Below are 19,371 nucleotides of genomic sequence, written 5' to 3' on the forward strand. Positions count from 1 at the left end.
TTTACATGCGTCTACACTTGACACGCATCAAGGAGCATCAAAAGGTCCTGCAGCACGTTTTGAGCAGCAGGAGCAGCACATTTTTGGCCAAACACCAAAGGGTCCCAGGGGGCCTTACGGGCTATGTTGGCAGCTGGTCACACCCAAGGTGGACCTGGATGAGAGCACCAGGGTCGGAGGTCCAGGTGCACACCATCCCCTAGTGGGGAACCCACAGGAAAAGGAGGCACAGGAGCCCCAGGCACGGCCTGACAGCCACCAGGGATGAGACAGGACAGCGCCCATTGAAGTACCCACAAACACCTGCCACCGGTGGTGAACATAAGAAGGGGATGGAGGCAGGCCCTGCTCATACTTGGGGCCTAGAATATTCATTAGGTGGGGCGGGGGAGGCAAACATCCAACCTGACAAGTACACAGAGACAACTGCACTTTGATCCAGCCACATTCACACAATCTCACTCTTACCCATACGGACATATTCAAGCACTCAATGAACACACACACAGTGGCAGACACTAAACATATTCTCTTCATATATACACTATCCTCCCTGGACTGTCTGGGGACACCCCTGGGGGTGATAGTCCCACAGATCCAGGAGGAGATCCTCTGACCACCAGATGCCAGCCACAATCCCTCCACGGTATCCCCACATAAACTGCACACCCATCCCCAAAGATGCTAGAGAAGACAGCCAATCTGCCGTAAAGCCCACCCCACCCCCAGCAAGTCTAAGCCGTCCCAGGCTCCCACATCATTATGGTCCTCTCACACCCTTGGCTGCCAGGCAATTACAACCTACAGGATGGGAACCAAAGGCCAGAGATTCAAAGACCATATCCAAGCCATGACCAAACTCTTAGACTTGTTCTTAGACTTAGACAGACTTTATTGTCCTTCTGTACACACAGTGTATACACAAAGAAATTTCGTTCAATACACCTCTTAAGACATTTCCATTTTATAAAGTGCAGCAGTGATAAAATATAAGCATCAGTGATACATTTAAACATACAACTGTATATGATTTACAGTTTTCAACATTCAGGGTGTTTTTTTTTAAAACCCATTTTATACAACATTCACCTGTCTAATGGCTGTGGGGAAGAAACTGTTATGTTTTCTGCTGGACCTGCATTGGATGCTTCTAAGCCTCTTTCCAGAGGGCAGCAGGAAGAACAGTCCATGGTGGGGGTGTGAGGGGTCATTTATAATGTTACGAGCTCGGGACACACAGCACTGGGATGAAATGTCTTTTGTTGAGGGAAGAGGAGCTCCGATGATCCTCTCTGCTGTTCTCACCACTCTTCTCACCTTCTTCCAGTCTTAGACGCTGCAGCCTCCACACCACACAGTAAGACAGGTGGTCAGAACACAATCTATGGGGCTTTTGTAGAAGGTGGTGAGGATTGGAGGGGGCAGATGATCCTCCGCAGGAAGTACATGCACTTTGTGCCCTTTTGACCAGTGAGATGGTGTTTACAGTCCAGTTGAAGGGGTCTGTGATGTGCACTCCCAGGAATTTGGTTCTGCTGACCACCTTTACTGCTGAGTTGTTGATTAATGGTGGAGCGGGGTTAGGCCGATTCTTCCTGAAGTCCACAATGATCTGCTTAATCTTCTCCACATTCAGGATCAGAACGTTGTCTCTACACCAGCCCACCAGCTGCTCCACCTCCACTCTGTAGTCCTGGTCATTGTCGTCTCTGATGAGGCCCACCACTGTGGTGTCATCTGCAAACTTCACAATGTGATTGGTGGTGAACCTGGGGACGCAGCGGTGTGTCATCTGGGTGAACAGCCGGGGGCTCAGGAGGCAGCCCTGAGGGGAGCCTGTGCTTAGGGTGATGACATCAGAAGTGTTCTGTCTGACCTGGACTAACTCAAACTCAAGGGCCCAGCCCCATCCCCAGGTCTAATGGAGAGAAAAATAGGTTATTACATGTCCTACTCACCCATATTAGTTTTGTGTCATTTGGAGCTGTTCTGGAGATATATATATTATACTGTTCATAATTTATTCTTTATGGTACACCAGCATTCATAACATGTAGGCAAATCACTGTCCCCCAGACATCCACGGTTATATTTTTTATATTTATATATTTTTTAAACAAAGCGGAGTGTGTATGATGTAATCCACGGGCCAGACTGAAGTTGTGACAGGCAGCCCGGGCCACAGGCGGCTACACTCTACCCCTTATATTCATTCGGCTAGTTATCTGAATCGTTCAATTCCATTTTGGGAACGAGATCATCTGTGGTAGTAGCACTAGACGTCTTCCAGGCATGTGAGTAAAACTAGGAGCAGTTCAGCGGACAGGATGAATGGAGGGTAGCCGGAGCGCGTGGATGACGTCATACAAACTCTGCTTTGTTTAAAAAATCTAAATATAAAAAATATAACCGCGGATGTCTGGAGGACAGTGATTTGCCTACATGTTATGAATGCTGGCATACCATAAAGAATAACCAGAGTGAAGAGTTTAGTTTGTGCCTTCAATTCGTTGCCCATTGGAAGATGTTATTTGGATTACAAAACCGAATATCTTCGGAACAGCTCCAAATGACACAAAACTAATATCGGTGAGTAGAACATGATGTAATAATGTAAAATCAAGGGGCCAATGTAAAAAAAACAAAAAAAAACGGTGTTCCCCTTTAAGATGTCATAATGGACTCAGACCTGAACCAGAGGTTCATAAAGGCAGTTGCTAAGCCAATCTTTTATCACCTGAAGAGCATTTCATGGATAAAAGGACTGATTTCCAATCAGGATCTAGAAAAACTCATTCATCCATTTATATTTTGTTGAGTTTACTACTGTAACAGTGTCTTCATAGGTTTGCCTAAAAACTCTGTAAGACAGCTGCAGCTGATCCAAAACGGTGCTGCCCCTGTTCTCACTAAAAGTAAGAAAGTAGAGCACATAAACCTTGTTCTGAAGTCCTTACACTGGCTCCCTGTAGCTCAGAGAATACATTATAAAATCCTTCTGTTAGTCTATAAATCACTGAATGGATCAGCACCAAAATACAATACTGTAACAGATTCCAGAACCCCCCAGACCACTCAGATCTTCTAGGTCAAATCTAGTCACCCAGAACTAGAACCAAACATGGAGAAGCAGCATTTAGCTCCACTGATCTGGTACAAACTCCCAGAAAATTTTAAAAAGTGCTTGAAGCCTGAATTATCTGAAGTCAAAGGTGAGTGGCGGCCTAGTGGTTAGGGCATAGGGCTTGAAATGCTGAGGTTGTAAGTTTGAAACCCACTGCCACTTTGGGTCTCAGAGCAAAACCCTTAACTCCCGAGTGCTCCCCGGGTGCCCCACGATGGCAGCCCACTTCTCCCCAAGGAGATGGGTTAAATGCAGAGGAGAATTTCTCCAATGTGAGATGAATAAAGTTCAATTATTATTTATTATTATTAAATCTCATTTGTTAACTGTTAACTGAGGTATTATTAGTTTAAGGTTATGGTCTACTGCTTTAATTGTTTTATTACCTGCTTTTATTATCTTTTTATTTTGATGTTATTCTGCTTTTATTTCTTCTGTCTTATTGTTTAATTAATTTGAAGCACCTTGAAGTGTTTTTGTACTGAATTGTGCTATAGTAATAAACTTGTTTGCCTTACCAGACTTTCCAGGATACTAACGGAAAATGACTTTGATATAATTGTTCATATAGCAACCCTTTTAAGCCTCAGACATTTCATTTTCAGTGATGGTGAACCAAAAATAATTATTTAAAGGGAAATCTAGTTGCTACAAACACTGTGACAATCTGTGGCTTTTGTATTTCACAGGGTGTTATTTGAAATACCTTAATTTCCCCAGCAGTTGCTCACAAGATGACTGTGTAATAAGTCCCAAAGGAGCATGTGCCCAACTTCAGAGTTACAAATGTTAGAACAAAGGCAAAAAAAGGATGGTGACTGGATTACTCAGGCAGAAGCATAAGACAAGGTGGTTGTGTTTGACAGTGACTTATTTGGTTGTGAACACACACCCAAACAGAGTATTACTTGCTTACAACCCCCAGTGGGAGCTCTGGGTTTAAAAATAAAACCCCTAACAACACACATTTAAATCTCAGAGGGACACAGATGTCTGGAGTCTCTCTTCAACCACTCTGGGTTTTGTTATATTTTCTTGAGAAGTTATGCATGTGTTGTTTTTCTTGCTTTTGTCTTTGTTGTTCCAAATATTTTATAGCATTTGTGAGCTGCAATTCCTAAACTTCTTGAGCTATTGTGGAGATAAGGCCTTGGGGATCTGGTGTGCCAGATCAAAAATATCTGCTTATTTTCTTCTTCTCATCTACAATTTACTCTACTTGATATACGCAGTGAGACTGTCATGGTGGTTTCACAGGGGAAAACATTCAAAATCCAGCTTTGGTGAGGTCACAAACTCAGTCCTCATTATCAGCAAGCTCCTTCACATGAAGACATAGTTCATTCTTTTGTCTACTGTAGGGCACCTGTATATTCTTGTTCCCATGTAACTGTAAGAAAGGCTAACTCTTACAATAGTTTTTTTGTTCTTTAATACATAGATGCGATACCAACATTGATTATTTTGTCCTCCTGTTGAATGAAAAGAGAATACGCATTTCTCTCCTCAAATATTATTTAAGAGTATCTTTGACTGAAATATCTCAAACAGTTTTTGTCTAATCTGGGTCTGTTTGACTCCTTGTTTGATATCCAATTTTTATTTCCCTATCTTCCCTACTTCAGAAGACTGCACTGTAAATACCAAATTTTCATCAGTGTTGGATGCAGATACTAAGCACACTATGCAGCAAATGAAGTGCCTTGTATGGATACTTTCTCTCCAAATCCCCAACTGAGATTGTGTTCTGTGTTTCAATTTCACATCTCCACATTTATTTATTTTTCTCACCATGAACTTATATCAGATGAGAAGATGCCTTACCGAGCAACACTTCTTCTGCTATAAATAAACAAAGAAGATCAACTATGATGTGTTAAGGTAGGTGCCAGAACTAATTTATTTCTAGTGTTGAAAGTATGCCTTCATCTTTGGAAAAGTTAATTTGTTTTTAAGAGGTCACATATTAATTTTGCTCCCGCTTGTATCATCACCTATTGAAAAAACTCATACCAAACAACTAAGAATATAAAAAGAAAAAACAACAAATGGGAATAAAACACAATTTTTCTTGGAGGATATAAATGAATGTACCAATTATTAGGATTTTAATAGAATTAATGAAAAACGTGGGCATCATAACATTTGGAAGACCTTTTTTGCTGTTAAGCTGTGGAGTTGATTTTAAAAAGTGGCTCATGTACAGTGTTAGAAGTTGATGATCAAAAAACTATTAAACACTAGGATCCATGCTTTGTGTACTTGACCTATTTTTCATAAATTAATTTTTTTTGGTCATTTTGTATTGATATATAATGTGACTATGACTGTGTTAAACTAAAATATCATTGTATAATTGAACCTCCGTAGGGTGGCTGGGCTCTCCCTTAGAGATAGGGTGAGAAGCTCGCCTCCCTGGTGAGGTGTTCCGGGCACGTCCCACCGGGGGGAGGCCCCCCGGCGAAGAATCCAGGACATGCTGGAGAGACTATGTTTCTCGGCTGGCCTGGGAACGCCTTGGGGTTCCTCCTGAAGAGCTGGAAGAAGTGGCTGGGGAGAGGGAAGTCTGGGCCTCCCTTCTTAAGCTGCTGTCCCCGCGACTCGACCCCGGATAAGCGGAGGAAGATGGATGGATGGATGGATATTTGAACCTCACCAAAGACAAAGACGGTTGTTGGCAACTGGTAATTTTGAAATGCACACTTCTGACACAATAAGAGCCTCTTTACTCATGCCTTCAATGCCAAATATACACCTCCATATTTGCAGATGTTGTGTATGTTTCCTCACCGTCATAAAGACTTTTACTCTCTCTTCGAGTTAAATGAAGAGATTATATGCTTAACAATGTGTGACACAGAAGCATTAAAGAAGTATATTTGCTACAAAGATGATCTATGCAGAAAATGTAAATCAGCTCTATTGAGTAGGGAAGATCGATTTATTATTCACTCAACTTTGCTTGATAATTTACAACAAAATTATGATAGGAATGTTGGGCTTCGGAATTATCTAAATATAATGTAAATTGACACAACAATGATCCTGCCTTGGCTAGTAGATACTCTAAACAAGGAGTAAAATGCAACACTATTGAGGTGATTTTTAAAAGAAAAAATTTGCTTGTTTTTTACTGTTGGGTTTTAATCCAGAAAAATGTGAATTTAAAAGATTAAAAGGAAATGATCAACACAGAGACAGGGTTTTGTGACGTCAGCGTCTGCCGAGTGGAGAGAAGCTGGTGGCTCAGAAAACCAGCACCTTCTCACACAGATCCCTTCATAGCCAAGCCTTTTATTAACAGTTTACAACATCAAACAGGCGGGCCTAAAACAGAAGACCCAGTAATGATTGTCTGGGAGGATGCAGGTAACAAGATAGTGTGAATTGACCAACTGGCTGGATGGAAGTCACACAACCGTGTGATTCTGCCTTATGACCTACTAAGGGTCACAAAAGTTTATGACCCTTCTGGTTGAATCACAGGATAGTTATCACGCTAACAGTTACGTGGAAAACATCGAAACTTAATAATCGCTGCATGGCTTGTTCTGATGTCAGGAGAAATAGGAATGCTGGTGTATTAGGACATCAAGGTAAAAAAGCTGTTCAGAATCTAATGTTAAATTATGCCCAGTTAAATGCCATCAGATTCTTTTTTTATATTACAGATAGGCTAAGTGCTAGAAAGACTACCTTTTAAATCCCCGAGTTGAATCTCCGTTTATGAGGTCTTCAAGCTTCTTCAAGATTTCTATTAATTGTCTCTACTTACCAACATAATACTAATCTCAATCTTTAAATCAAATTTAAGCTGCAGACTATGCCATCACAATTTTTATTCTTCAAGTTTTCAGCTTCATCCTGCTCTGCTTTGCAATTATCTTATCCCAACTGCTATAAAAGGGCAAACACAATCTGACATCTGTTTAAGACATTTCCATTTTGGGGATTTTTTTTGCTGTTAGAAAAAAGTTAATAAACAAGTATGTTCTCTAAAAAGAATTAAGCCTTAAAAGCTTCCATAATATCACGCACATGTTCCTTATCTGGAAAATTAAAAGGCCTAATACTCACCCAGGGACACTGGTTTGAACAGTGCACTGTAACGTGCCAATGTTCACAGACGGAGGACAAACAGTCCAGCAAGGCATTGTTGTCAACAAAATGGCAGCAAAAGCTTTATCTCTTCAAATGCTGGTGCCATAGCGAGGACAGAACCAAATATGGAATTATAGCACAATAACATAGATTGGCTGGTAACAAGGTTAGCAGCTGATAGGATTTGGGCAGAACCTTGTACTGCATTTCTGGGCAGGGGTGACTGGAGTATCAAGCCCTGGGTAAGAATAATGCTTTTCCTTCAGGAGGATGTGAAATTGGATTGCTCATACAAAGTGCTTGCTGAGGATAAACCTTTGTTATCCAATTATCCACAAGAATCTAAAGTGTGATACCCTGAAGAGAAGATAAGAATACATATAAGAATACATCATGCTATATGTATTTTGCATAAGTCTGTTTTTATGTATTTACTTACATAGTTAAGTTGATTTTTTTAAGACTTATTTTCAGTTTCAATAGTCTAGGTGAAACAGACAGATCATTCTCTCTGTCTTTCCTCCTTAAGCACATTTCTAGTACATGCCAAAGACAATGTAGATAGCACCAGTGCCCAACAGAGGGCAATAGTTTATTGTGTTACACATTTACTATTCAATCTCTCATTTATAAATGTAACTTCTATCAATTTTACATTTATCATGATTGCTTGGCCACTAGTCATTCATGGTGCATGCTGACAAAAAATCCCTGTTATTAATGTTAAGTTGTTGCTCTTCAAAGAGTGACTCAGATTAATCTGTTTTTTTATTTTATTTTATTTTCTCATTTTTTTGTATTTTGAACATGAATGAAATGCATAACAACCATTTGTGCAATTGTATTTCCTTAAGCTTCTGTTTGTATTATTTAATTACCACAGCAATAAACATTACTCTGCCTTTCTGGACAGATTTAAGTCTGCCTTGTTCTGTATGTAACACTGCAATAGTCTCCATTTCAAAGTCTCACACTGATCAACAGATAAGCATAACTTGAAAGTACGCAAATGTGGCTCAGTGGTTATGTTCATAGGAAGGCAGCTGTGACTTGCCTCTGGAGCTCATTTACAAGGAGGAATTTGTACTTCCTAATGAGACTGATTTTCAATCGGAAATACAAAAGCTTCTCTACTTCTAAAAAGTGTGAGTCAGCATGCATTTACATAAAAAAAACCTTTGATTATGATAGATATTGCCTGCAGTTGCAAAAACACTGGCCTGGGGTGCCTCTCCACTCAGTTAGCCTCAAGTTAAGGCTCATATTGTTTTCTGATATGAAAATTATGCACGCAATTGCTATTCTTCACAATGTGAAAGTGGCTTGGCGTTCTAGTGCAAAAATTATTGAAGATTACATACTAATTAGATACTAATCTGAATGGAAAAAAAGGACTCATGCTTTACTTTTTTGAGTTCCTTGAATTTATACTGTGGCTCATCGGAAAAATATGATAAAAGATTCCATTCAAGTTGTTGTGATTTTATGTTCAATGCCCATCAAGATTGGATGCCATATTAATGTTGTGAATAACTGTTATATTCAATTTCCAGCCAGCTGGGAATTTATATTTCTGATACTTTAAGATGTTCATTGACCTCCCCGGTAGGGGTAGTAAATATCTTATTTAATCAGATATTATTTCGGCTGTTTTATACTGTTAATGAACACATGCTCCACTAGCTGTGTGTTAGAATAAATGAAAGAGTGATTCGAGCTAAAATCATGGTCAAAAAGTTAATTCTGCACATACATTGAATAAATTCACCACAACTTCTGTTCAAAATATAAGAATTTATTAACAAAAATCATTCAGCTCCAAGTCAAACATATTTCATTTAAAACTTTTAACTAAGACTAGTGAAACTCATCTAAACTAAACTACTATGTACAAAGAGGAAGGGGAAAACATGGTTGAAAACCATATCACATTTTAAAATGGATCTTATGTTTGAAAACCAAGAATTTGGAATGTGATCAAATTAGCTTTTCACTAATTTAGAGAAATCGGAATGTTTTCAGACGAATTCACAATGCAAATACATGAGGTGAATAAAACATTATTTGGCCAAATAATGTTTTATTAAATTATCTGCTTAATCAGGAACCAATAACCTTTAGTTAATTATTCTTTACCCTCTTTGAAATTACTAGCAGCGAATAGACGTGAGCAGGGGAGGATCTGGGATTCTAGGAGATCAGGGGCTTAGCCACAAGGGTGAAGATGAGAGTGTAGAATTTGTTCTAAATCCCGTTCTAATGTAAAATATAACAGATTAGGGGATTAAAGAAATTTCTAGTATAATACATGCTATCACACATAACAATTCCCCCTCCATAAGATCATTTTCTTAACTTCCTATTTCATTCCTCTCTTCATCAACAACAAACTGTGGATTTGGGGACATTTGATCATCATTTGCCAGAGTTATGAGAGGGAAATCATATATGTTAGCCACCTGATATAATCCGTTCCCCCATAACATGGGTTAAATAATATACAAATCCTGTGAATTTTGAAACTGTCATTATTTGTCATATATTATGTTTGAAACATTTATTATTGTACATTTTTAAATCCAAAATAGTTAAAATAAATATGACTGTTGGTTTGATGAGCTTTATTTAACATATTTTAATTCTCAATTCCAAATGTCTGCAATAGCATTGCTCCAGACATTTTGAACTGAGAAATCTTTCTGGATGGAAAGTGTAACATCTTCAAACTTGGAAAATAAAGTCCAGCGGTTTTGGTTTAAACTTTTTAAACATCAAATTCTGAGAACAGAGTAATTTTCTGTTTTGTCACGGCACAGAACAGTGGACCCAGACAGACAGACAGACTGTATGATATTTAAAAAGGCATTCATTAGAAACAACAGATTTGTAGTTAACAGCTAGGGAGTCTAAGGCAGAACCCTCTGCAGGAAGAAAACACTGGTTAGTGACCACATTAATCTGGTGGAGGAAGATTAGAACATGTGATTCCCTAACCTTGTCTTAAAGATCAGTCCGTGCGCAGAGGAAGAGGTTTATTCAAGCCGATCAACTGCTCTCAAGGCGCAGTAAACACAGTCCAGAGTGCCCCAGAGTTTGAAGCCCTGAAGACTAAGGAACAGGCAGGAGATCAGATCCAGGCAGACAAAGGAAGGCAGGACAATCCAAAGGGATAAGCCAATTTTGTTGTCGAGGAGGTACCAAAGGGAAATATAAAAGGTACCAAAGGGAAAAGCAGGTCAGTATCAGGAAGCAGATCCAGGTTTGTTAAACAGGCAAAATCCAGCAGGAGTCCGAAGACAGGTCAGGCAAGCATATCAGACAGAAAAATGGCGGGCTCAGTGGTCCAAAGGCAGACTCGGTCAGGCAATCAGAAACAATAATATCCACAAAAAAACTCTCACCAAGAGCTCAAATAATCTGGCACTGATGACAGGAAGAAGGCAGGTTAAATAGATAATGGAGCAGGTGAAATAGAAGAGTGGGAATGAGAATGTGTTGATATCTTTTAAGACCATTGAAATATGTATTTTAGACATTTTAATACAAATTAAGGCCTCACTTTTAGATTCATGAATTCAGTTACTTTTAAGATTTTTTAAGGATCTGCAAGATCCCTGAAGATTGTCTGTCACCGTTAACATTGGTGTCATAATTGCTTTGGACATCTGAAAAAAGGTATTTCTGTGTAATGCAAACAGGTAATGCATGGACTCTCTCTGGGAACCCATCTTTCTCCTACAGTCCAAAAACATGACTGCTAGGTCAATTGACTTCTCTAAGTTCTCCTTAGGAGTGAGAGTGTGCGTGAATGGTTGTTGGTCCTGTGTGTGACTGTGTTGCCCTGCGATAAACTTGTTACCTGTCCAGGGTGAACTCCTCCTCTTTGACAGCTGAAGATAGTTGCCTGCATCCCTCACAACTCTAGCATGGATAAATTATATAAAAACATTCAAATTATTTGATAATTGAGATCATTCAAATAATAGTTTTGCTACCATCCAGCTAGCTCTAGAGTGTCTAGAAAGAAGACAACTTTTAATTAAAGACCTCGGAGAGTGCTAACAGTCAAATGGGCATGTATGCTTCAGTTTTTTTATTAGGTATAAATGGGTATGTAAAGCTGCCAAATCTAATCACTGTGTGGCTCTGAATTCTGTGGTTAATGTGGCATAGTGCACAGTTATTAAAATGAGGAGGGCTGCAAAACTAGGGAGTAGAAGTCAGGGTCACACAGGATTTCCAGTAACAATTCTCAGCAGGCATGAGAAGCACCCTGCCCAGTAGTGATTGGGTGGACAAGGGCAGCAGCAGAAATGTGAGGAGCTCCCTTTGAAAAGTGCAGCAGTAATGACCTGTCCTTTCTGTGTGGCCTCAAGTGGTGCCTAACTCTGCCACCAGGGTACGTCTTTTAGATAAGGCCTGCAACCGGTGCAAGGGAGTAGGGATCACAGGCTGTGGGTCATTCTTGTCACACTAGAGAAGTGGGATTGTGCTGGGGCTCTGACAGGTCTAGCAATGCTGCGAGGTTAGAAGAAGGAGGAGGCAGAGGCTCAGCGGGTAAGTCAAGTTGCCTACTGGTCCATCCTCACACCTACCATTATGTAGGCTTGTGATTCCCTGTGGCAGAAGGATGATTATCTGCATGACAGAACCGGGTCCATTTGCAGCCGGTGACCATGATAGTCCCTGGCAGCTAGCATTTTTTAGTTCACAGTCTCATACTCCTGATAATTTCATAACAGGGCATCCTGCACAGCTGCAGGGAAGAATGTCTGGTTGCCTTTCATAAATAATCACTTAGTTAAACCTCTGCATGGGACAGATGTGACGTCAAAAGAAAAGGATCACAACGAAACCCTTGGAGAAGATATAAAGCTGATTTAAAATTAATGCTTCTGTGTCAACTCTTACTACTACTTGGCTGGGTTTATTTATTTAATTTTTTTCAGTTGGGTAAAGAAGACAAATGACTATGAGCTGCCATAGAGAACAAATAGACCTGAGCCATCCAGATGGGAGTATAATATTCTGGATAAAATTACAATGTAATGACTCATTTTCAACTAGCGGAGTTATATGTAATAAGAATTATAGTTTGCATCTTACAAGGGGTGGTTGGCAAAAAATATCTGGACTATTGCAGTTATCTTTGCAGTACACGTGATGAAAATGATTACTATTGTAGTTTCAGAAAACCTTTAAAGTTTAAGGGGTGTTACTAATTCTTAATTGGGGAAAAATATCACAGAAAGTATACTTAAAATATTCTATAAATTCTGTGTAAGTATTCTGTTCAAATGAATAATATGTATTGAAATTTACAATGTTAGATTTAAAAGAGAAATATATTTATTGTGGGTATGCTTCTTTGTTTACAGAAATGCATCAAATGCATTTTATTTTCATGTAATGAGAAAAATCCAGTGGCTATGAATTTCCAGCTGGTTATGGTTGAAAAATTGACATCCTCATCTTCTAGTAAGAGTCTGAGACCTGCTGTGATGTGAATTATAAATTATTTTATCTTTCCCAAAAGGAAATAATATATATATATATATATATATATATATATATATGTATTTTATATACTATTTTATATACATGATACATTTTTTATGTAATTTGCTCTAACACAGTTATCTTAGCAGATGATATAAAAAAAAGGAAATCTCCACAAAGGACATACAGAAGATATCCATCATCTTGCTGCAAAGACTCTTGTTTTGTTCAAATTCATGATCAGATGACTCTTTCCATACAATGCCACAAGGCAGTTCACCAGCTCTCTGTACTTGTCCATCTCTGCTGCACCCAACAACTACAAACCTGATTCCTCTGCAGTTTTTGACAAAGTAAGTCAGGCATAGACATGTAAAATGCACTGCAGAAATCAAAGGAAATGATCCTCAGTGATTTCTGCTATGTATAAATCACAATGGGCATGTTGAAGCAGGTGTGTGATGGCATCTTAAACTCCACGATGATAAGCAAACTGTAAGACCTTCGTAATGTAGAATGTCAAACAACATGTTTTATAGTGACTGAGGACTATTGACTGAGCTTTGATAGCAGGGGGTATTTCATATTACTGGAACTGTCTCCTGTATCGGGTCACAGTTGAAGGGATGCTGTGGATCCTCATAGAGCTGCACTGCACAAGCTTTCATGAACCTCAAGCTGACCATCTGGACCTGGTGCGTCATTGTGATTCCCTAATTCCATTTGGCTCTTTACTTGATGCCCAAAGACAGACCAATTGAAGAGAAATGGAACAAATACTGCGGAAGTAGAGAAATTATGCTTCATTACTTTGCCTCAAAGTCATTCATCAGTTCATTTAAAAGGGGTTGGGCTATGCTTTTTAAAGCTTGGTGAATGCTTGACGCATCTGTGAGTCCACATGCCCAAATTATGACCTGTACAGGGGGCAGATAGCAATTAGTAAGGCTGTACATTGTACAGCCTTTACAAAATAAAACTTCTAATTATATAACCTGTTTGTGCCCTCAAAACTTCCCTCAAATGTTCAAAATTTGACATGCAGCAGATGCTGGAGTTGAACAATTTGAACTTTGCTGCTACACATCAGAAGTACCAGGATTTTTTTTGCTGCTGAAATCATGGTTTAAACATAGCCTTACACTTTCTAAATGTTTGAATTAACCTATGAAACACAATATTGTACCTAAAAATGATCTTATGTGTTTCTTATAAAATTTCCACCGCTAGTCAAGCTCACATACTTCCCAAAATCAGGACAAAAGTGTTGTTGTAACAAAAACAAAAAGTTAGCTGCATTCCACCTCTAAATGCAGGAAATAGCATTTCAGAAAATCAAAATTTCTAAATTTTCCAGGGGAGGATACCTCAGGACCCCCCTATGCCGTGCAAAGCGTAAAAATGTGATACACACAGGTGTTACACCCTTTGAAATATTCCCAGCTAAAAGCCTAAGAGGGAGTACATAGCCTTTTGCCCATAGATTACTGGAGATAGGAGGATGCTTATTTTATAAAAACACACAATTATAATCTTTCTTAACTGATAGAACAGCAGATGAATTAATATTTTTTCTTTTTTTTTTTACTATTTTAGTCTATCTTTTTAATTTAGCACGCATGAACAGCTTTGTAAAACATGGGTATTTTGTTAACTGCTTTTTCAATGATAACTTTGGTCTAGTTTTACTTTTAGTAAGGATATCTATGGAAAATAGATTTTAATTTTTATCAAAAAGATTGCTTTAGGTTCAAGGAAAGTGTTCTTTAAAAATACCACATTTTAAAAAAATATGTCACAATATTCTCCTTTTCAGTCCAAAATCATAAGTGTTTTTAAAACACATTCAAAGTTGTGGCTTTAATTTAATTGAGACTACAAAACAAGCAAAAGAAAGTAAAAATAAATGTATGTTAAGAACAGCACATCTCATACACAAATGAGATACATTTAGTGGGGAAAAAAATTAACACCTTTCTAAATGCCATGGAGAACACGTACAGGTCATCTGTTTTGGTGTCCTCTTATGTTCTGCAATTATCTGAACAGTGATTGAGCATAATGAGTCTTTGCAGTACAAACAAGATGACATTTTCAGCCAAGCAAAGCATAAAAAGAGTTCGATAAAGATCAGTGAATCATAATCATTATTAGATTATTTAAAAGAAGGGTTTGGGTTCAAAGCATTTGAACTATGCATTGTCCTGTATGAATGGCTAAATTTTTATCATGTGGGATTTTTAAAATATGCGGATTGTCTTATGGATGAGAAAGGATTTGTAGAAAATATTAACTAATTATTGTCCAGCTGAACTTTATAAGATTCTGGGATACTTTAAGCTTGACAATGACAATATGTAACATATTAATTTGTTTAGGGCCTTAAGAAAACAATTCCCATGCCCTAAGTTTTATCTGGGAAAAATCAAGTGAAGGACAAAACTCAGAAAAGGCATTGTAAATGCAGGACAGTTACTGTCCAATGATGTCAGCGGGGTGAATGGAGGTAAGAATGTGTTCCGTAAAAGTAAAAAGACTTTTATGGTTGTACGTAATAACGGAGAAGCTTTAGAAGAAAATCAGCATTATTCTTTCTATGCACTGTGTCTATTTGCTAAATAACTTTCAGTAGTTTTAGATTTGGATTTATTTGGTCTGAAATTTCATGTTTTTTTTTTTTTTGCATTTCTACACATTCACTGCAGTTCACAATGTCAGTAAGTTGAGAAGCTTAAGAAATTTACAGAGTGCCACTGAAACCTATTCTATGATCACATTTCAGTACTTTAAACACTTTTTAATACATTTTCCGGCCAAGCCTGCATAACAGTCTTGGGATTTTACTTGCCTACTTGTATGTGGATAATGTGTTACAATAGTGAATATTTTCCCCTAACTCTTTGGTAGGAGATTAAAGGTTGGAGAATGTTTGAAGCAAGTGCCAGATGATGTAGTATGGAAATTACCATTTAAAAAGTGTTACCAAATAGGCTGTGAATGTGGCCTTTGACAACACTCAAAACTATCATTTTGGGTAATTAAATAAATGATTTAATAAATTACTTTATTATTTAAATGATTTGATTATTTAATTTCCTTTTAGGCTGAATAAGGTTGTTTTGTTTAGGAACACTCCAAAAATCACTTTTATGTGTTCAATACCTTTTTCTGAAAGAGAGATCTAGAAGGTTCTTTAACTCCTGACGTTTTATGCGGTGATTACTATTTCCAATAATCCACATTTACAAATAATGACGTAGAACAAAGGAATTTACTATAGCTATATAGCTGTAAATCTGGACTCATGAACAGATATTTATAATGACCTTGTTCCCAAAACAGTTACTGACTGTGGACACTTCACATGTTATCTGAGGTTACTGAATTTCTTTGTGTCCTCATCATTCTTCTAGTGTTTGGGATATTGACTTCCAAATTAAATACTTTCACATGACAAAAGTCTTCTTGTTTGTGTGGGTAAAAGGTAGATATTGTCCAATTGCTAAGTATCAAGAATTCTTAATTGTAGTCTGTGTTCTGGATCTTTACGTGTGTGATGAAAGAGCTTTTCAAGCTTTGTTCTAAACTTTGTGGCCTCCCTAAATTCATCAGTGGGTTTAATTTCACAGTCTTGTTAGGGCTGTGATAATCCTTGCTGCATATACCTTTTTCTAACACACTTTATCACAGTTGTGTATTAATTTGATCAGATATAGCACTCTTTGAACTGCTAACCTCTTTTGAAATGGGGCTTAGTCCTTTTTTGGACAATGTCAGTGATGTCCAAGGGACATTTCTGTATGAGAACAACTTTTCTTTGGTTTTATAAAATGCTTAAGATTTCAAAGGAACTGAATTATGCATTTTAAACATCAACTGGAGACTGAAATTTTATTTTTTACATGATTTACTGAAGAAGAAATAAAAAGCTTTGGATGATATTGAAATTTGGTGATATTTAACTATACATTGTAACAGTTTAATAGAAGATATTTGTTCAATAGGAAGTTAGGAAAATCTTCAGGTAATTATTGATGAGTACACGCTGTTCCTTACTGTTCAGTATTACTCACCTTGATGTGGCACAACCCATCACTGGCACTCTGGTCTAACAGTTCAGTCCATCCTCACGGATGTGGCAGGATCCGGGCGATGGACTATCGATGAGATCTGGTGCAGAGCCGCCCTGAGTGTCCCAATGCAACAGCCTCCGTGAAACAAGAAGAAGTCCAAGCCAGGTCAGAGAAACAGTCCACAACAGGGATGGTTCAGACATCCAGGAATTCAAAACCTTGCCAGGGATTCCGATCAAAGTAGAAACAGAAAGATCCAGGGTTCCAGGAATCAACTGAGCTATCAGGCAGAATCAGAGTTCAATGAGTCCAGCAGGGAGCTCAGCCAGACACATTCAGATGGAAACAGGCAGGCTCAGCAGTTGATAGGTAGAAGCATGACACAACACCAGGGAAATGTGGAACTTTAAAGAGGCTCCCTTTACTGAACTAAAACAGGAACAGTACAAATTCAGTGGAGAATAGCCAGGACTACGGAGCTTTAAACTAGCACCCCGCTGCCAAGCCAAACCAGGAACAGGGTGTGCTCAGCGGAGAAGAGCCAGGAAACACAAAGACATGACAAAAAGCCCTCTCTAACCTTTGGCCTCTGAAAACCTGAACAGGAACTACTGGAAATCAGCCATGATGTCCAACTAAAACTAGAACTCAAACATCCTTAACAAAAACAAACATCCTTAATGATCTGGAGCCGATAGCTGGGCTGAACCATATGTAAAGCAGAGGGAGCAGGTGGATGAGATGAATGATAATTAATGACCAGGGAGGGTTGGGCAGGTGAGTGAATTGAGCAGTTAGGCCAGCTATCAGGGCAGCGAACATAAAAAAAAAAAAATGTTGTTGTTTTTTGTAGCCTTTATTTAAACAGAATAGACCCATTGAGATTCGAAACAACCTTTTTCCAGGGAGTACTGGCCAAGAGGCAGAAACAAATAAATTAGAGTTACAAAGTTAAAAGAAAAAAAACAACATGTGAAAAACAGGTACATGTTGTTCAATAAGCCCAGAGAACTTTTGGTTTGGAAGTTAAATCCCTCAGTGAAATAGGTTCAGTTATTTCTAACGTTTTTCAGGAGAAGGGAGCTCAGTAAAAAAAAAGTCTAAAGTTGGCAAAAGGAAGCAGCATATTATATTGTGTGAGTGTAAAGTATATGAATCAACATTTCTTAGTGTAATTGCAGGGCAACTACTGGCCAGATGCAGTCCAAGTAATGCTTTGTAAGTAATAGCCCTTTCACACTGTTAAAAAAACCTGTTTAAACCCGGGAACAATTGACTTTTAGCCTGATAACTTTGAGTGCAACATACCCGTGTCACAACATTGCGCATGTAGTGTTTTAAATAACAAGCCCAAACAACTCTGCTTTTATTCAAGAATCATGTGAAAGCACTGGCAAGATAGCAGTGGCAAGATAGAGAGATTTGTTAGCTCCCTATGATCCGTGGAGAAGAGGCGATTCGTCACTAGGTTTCAGGCACCATTTGAGCACGCTCTGGCTCCCATCCATGTTGCATTACATTATTTAATTGACAGATTCCCGTTGCACTGTCAACATCAAGTTTTTTCATTAAAAGTCCAATGGCCTAAGTAAAAGAGCATCCAGTGCAGTAAATAACTGTGTCATCTGCATAAGAATGCAACTTTCTTTGAGACACATTCTATCCAGAATCATTTATGTTAATTAATAATAGAAGATGACCTAATCCACTTGTGGCACCCTCTCCTGGACAATTGCAATTTTAGAGTCAATGGTCATTTTTGGACCAGGCAACACTGAACACCAAGCGCCGAGTGAGTGCCAAAGCCTTGCTATCAAAGTTTCATGAGATGACTGATGAGAGGACTGAGTGAGAACAATGGAGCAATAAAATTCTGCTTTTACATAAATAGCAATGCCATGTCTTCTAGCTCTTTCAGTAAAATAATCATATGATAAACCCCTAACCGTAAACCTACTGGCTGTCCTATGCCTGACATTTTAATTTAATGTTTCAATTCAGATACAAAACAATTGAGACATTAGCTGGTCAGACAATACCTTGAGTAATTCATCTATAAAAAAATTGTGTTGTAACTGAAAAAATAAATACCTACAAGAAATCAATTGCTGTGTATGAAACGTGTACCTGTAAGAAATTGCAAAGTTGTCTTTTCAGTGCAGGTCAATTCAATTGCCTTTTTTCACCTTCATCATTTTTCAGACAAACCTTCTTCTGTGTTTTTCATAGAGCACCTCTTTACGTCCCATTCTTATTGGTTTCTTTGTGTCTGGCATCACATATCTGCAGCCTCATCCTGATAGCTACAGCTGACTGCAGGCGATGTCCCTATGACACACTTGCACAGCAAATGGCCCAAAACATAGGCTGTAACATCCCCAGCACTATTAAAAAGCCAATTCAGGCTAATGGAAGAACTTTGGCCCACAAAGTGGCAATCAGACACTAATGTGCTAATGTGTTGGTCTATTTTTAAAGCATGTAATCAGAAAGTATCTATCTATCTATCTATCTATCTATCTATCTATCTATCTATCTATCTATCTATCTATCTATCTATCTATCTATCTATCT

This window comes from Cyprinodon variegatus, unplaced genomic scaffold (genome assembly GCF_000732505.1).
Source record: "Cyprinodon variegatus isolate N-32 unplaced genomic scaffold, C_variegatus-1.0 Scaffold130, whole genome shotgun sequence".
In the NCBI taxonomy this organism is placed as follows: domain Eukaryota; kingdom Metazoa; phylum Chordata; class Actinopteri; order Cyprinodontiformes; family Cyprinodontidae; genus Cyprinodon; species Cyprinodon variegatus.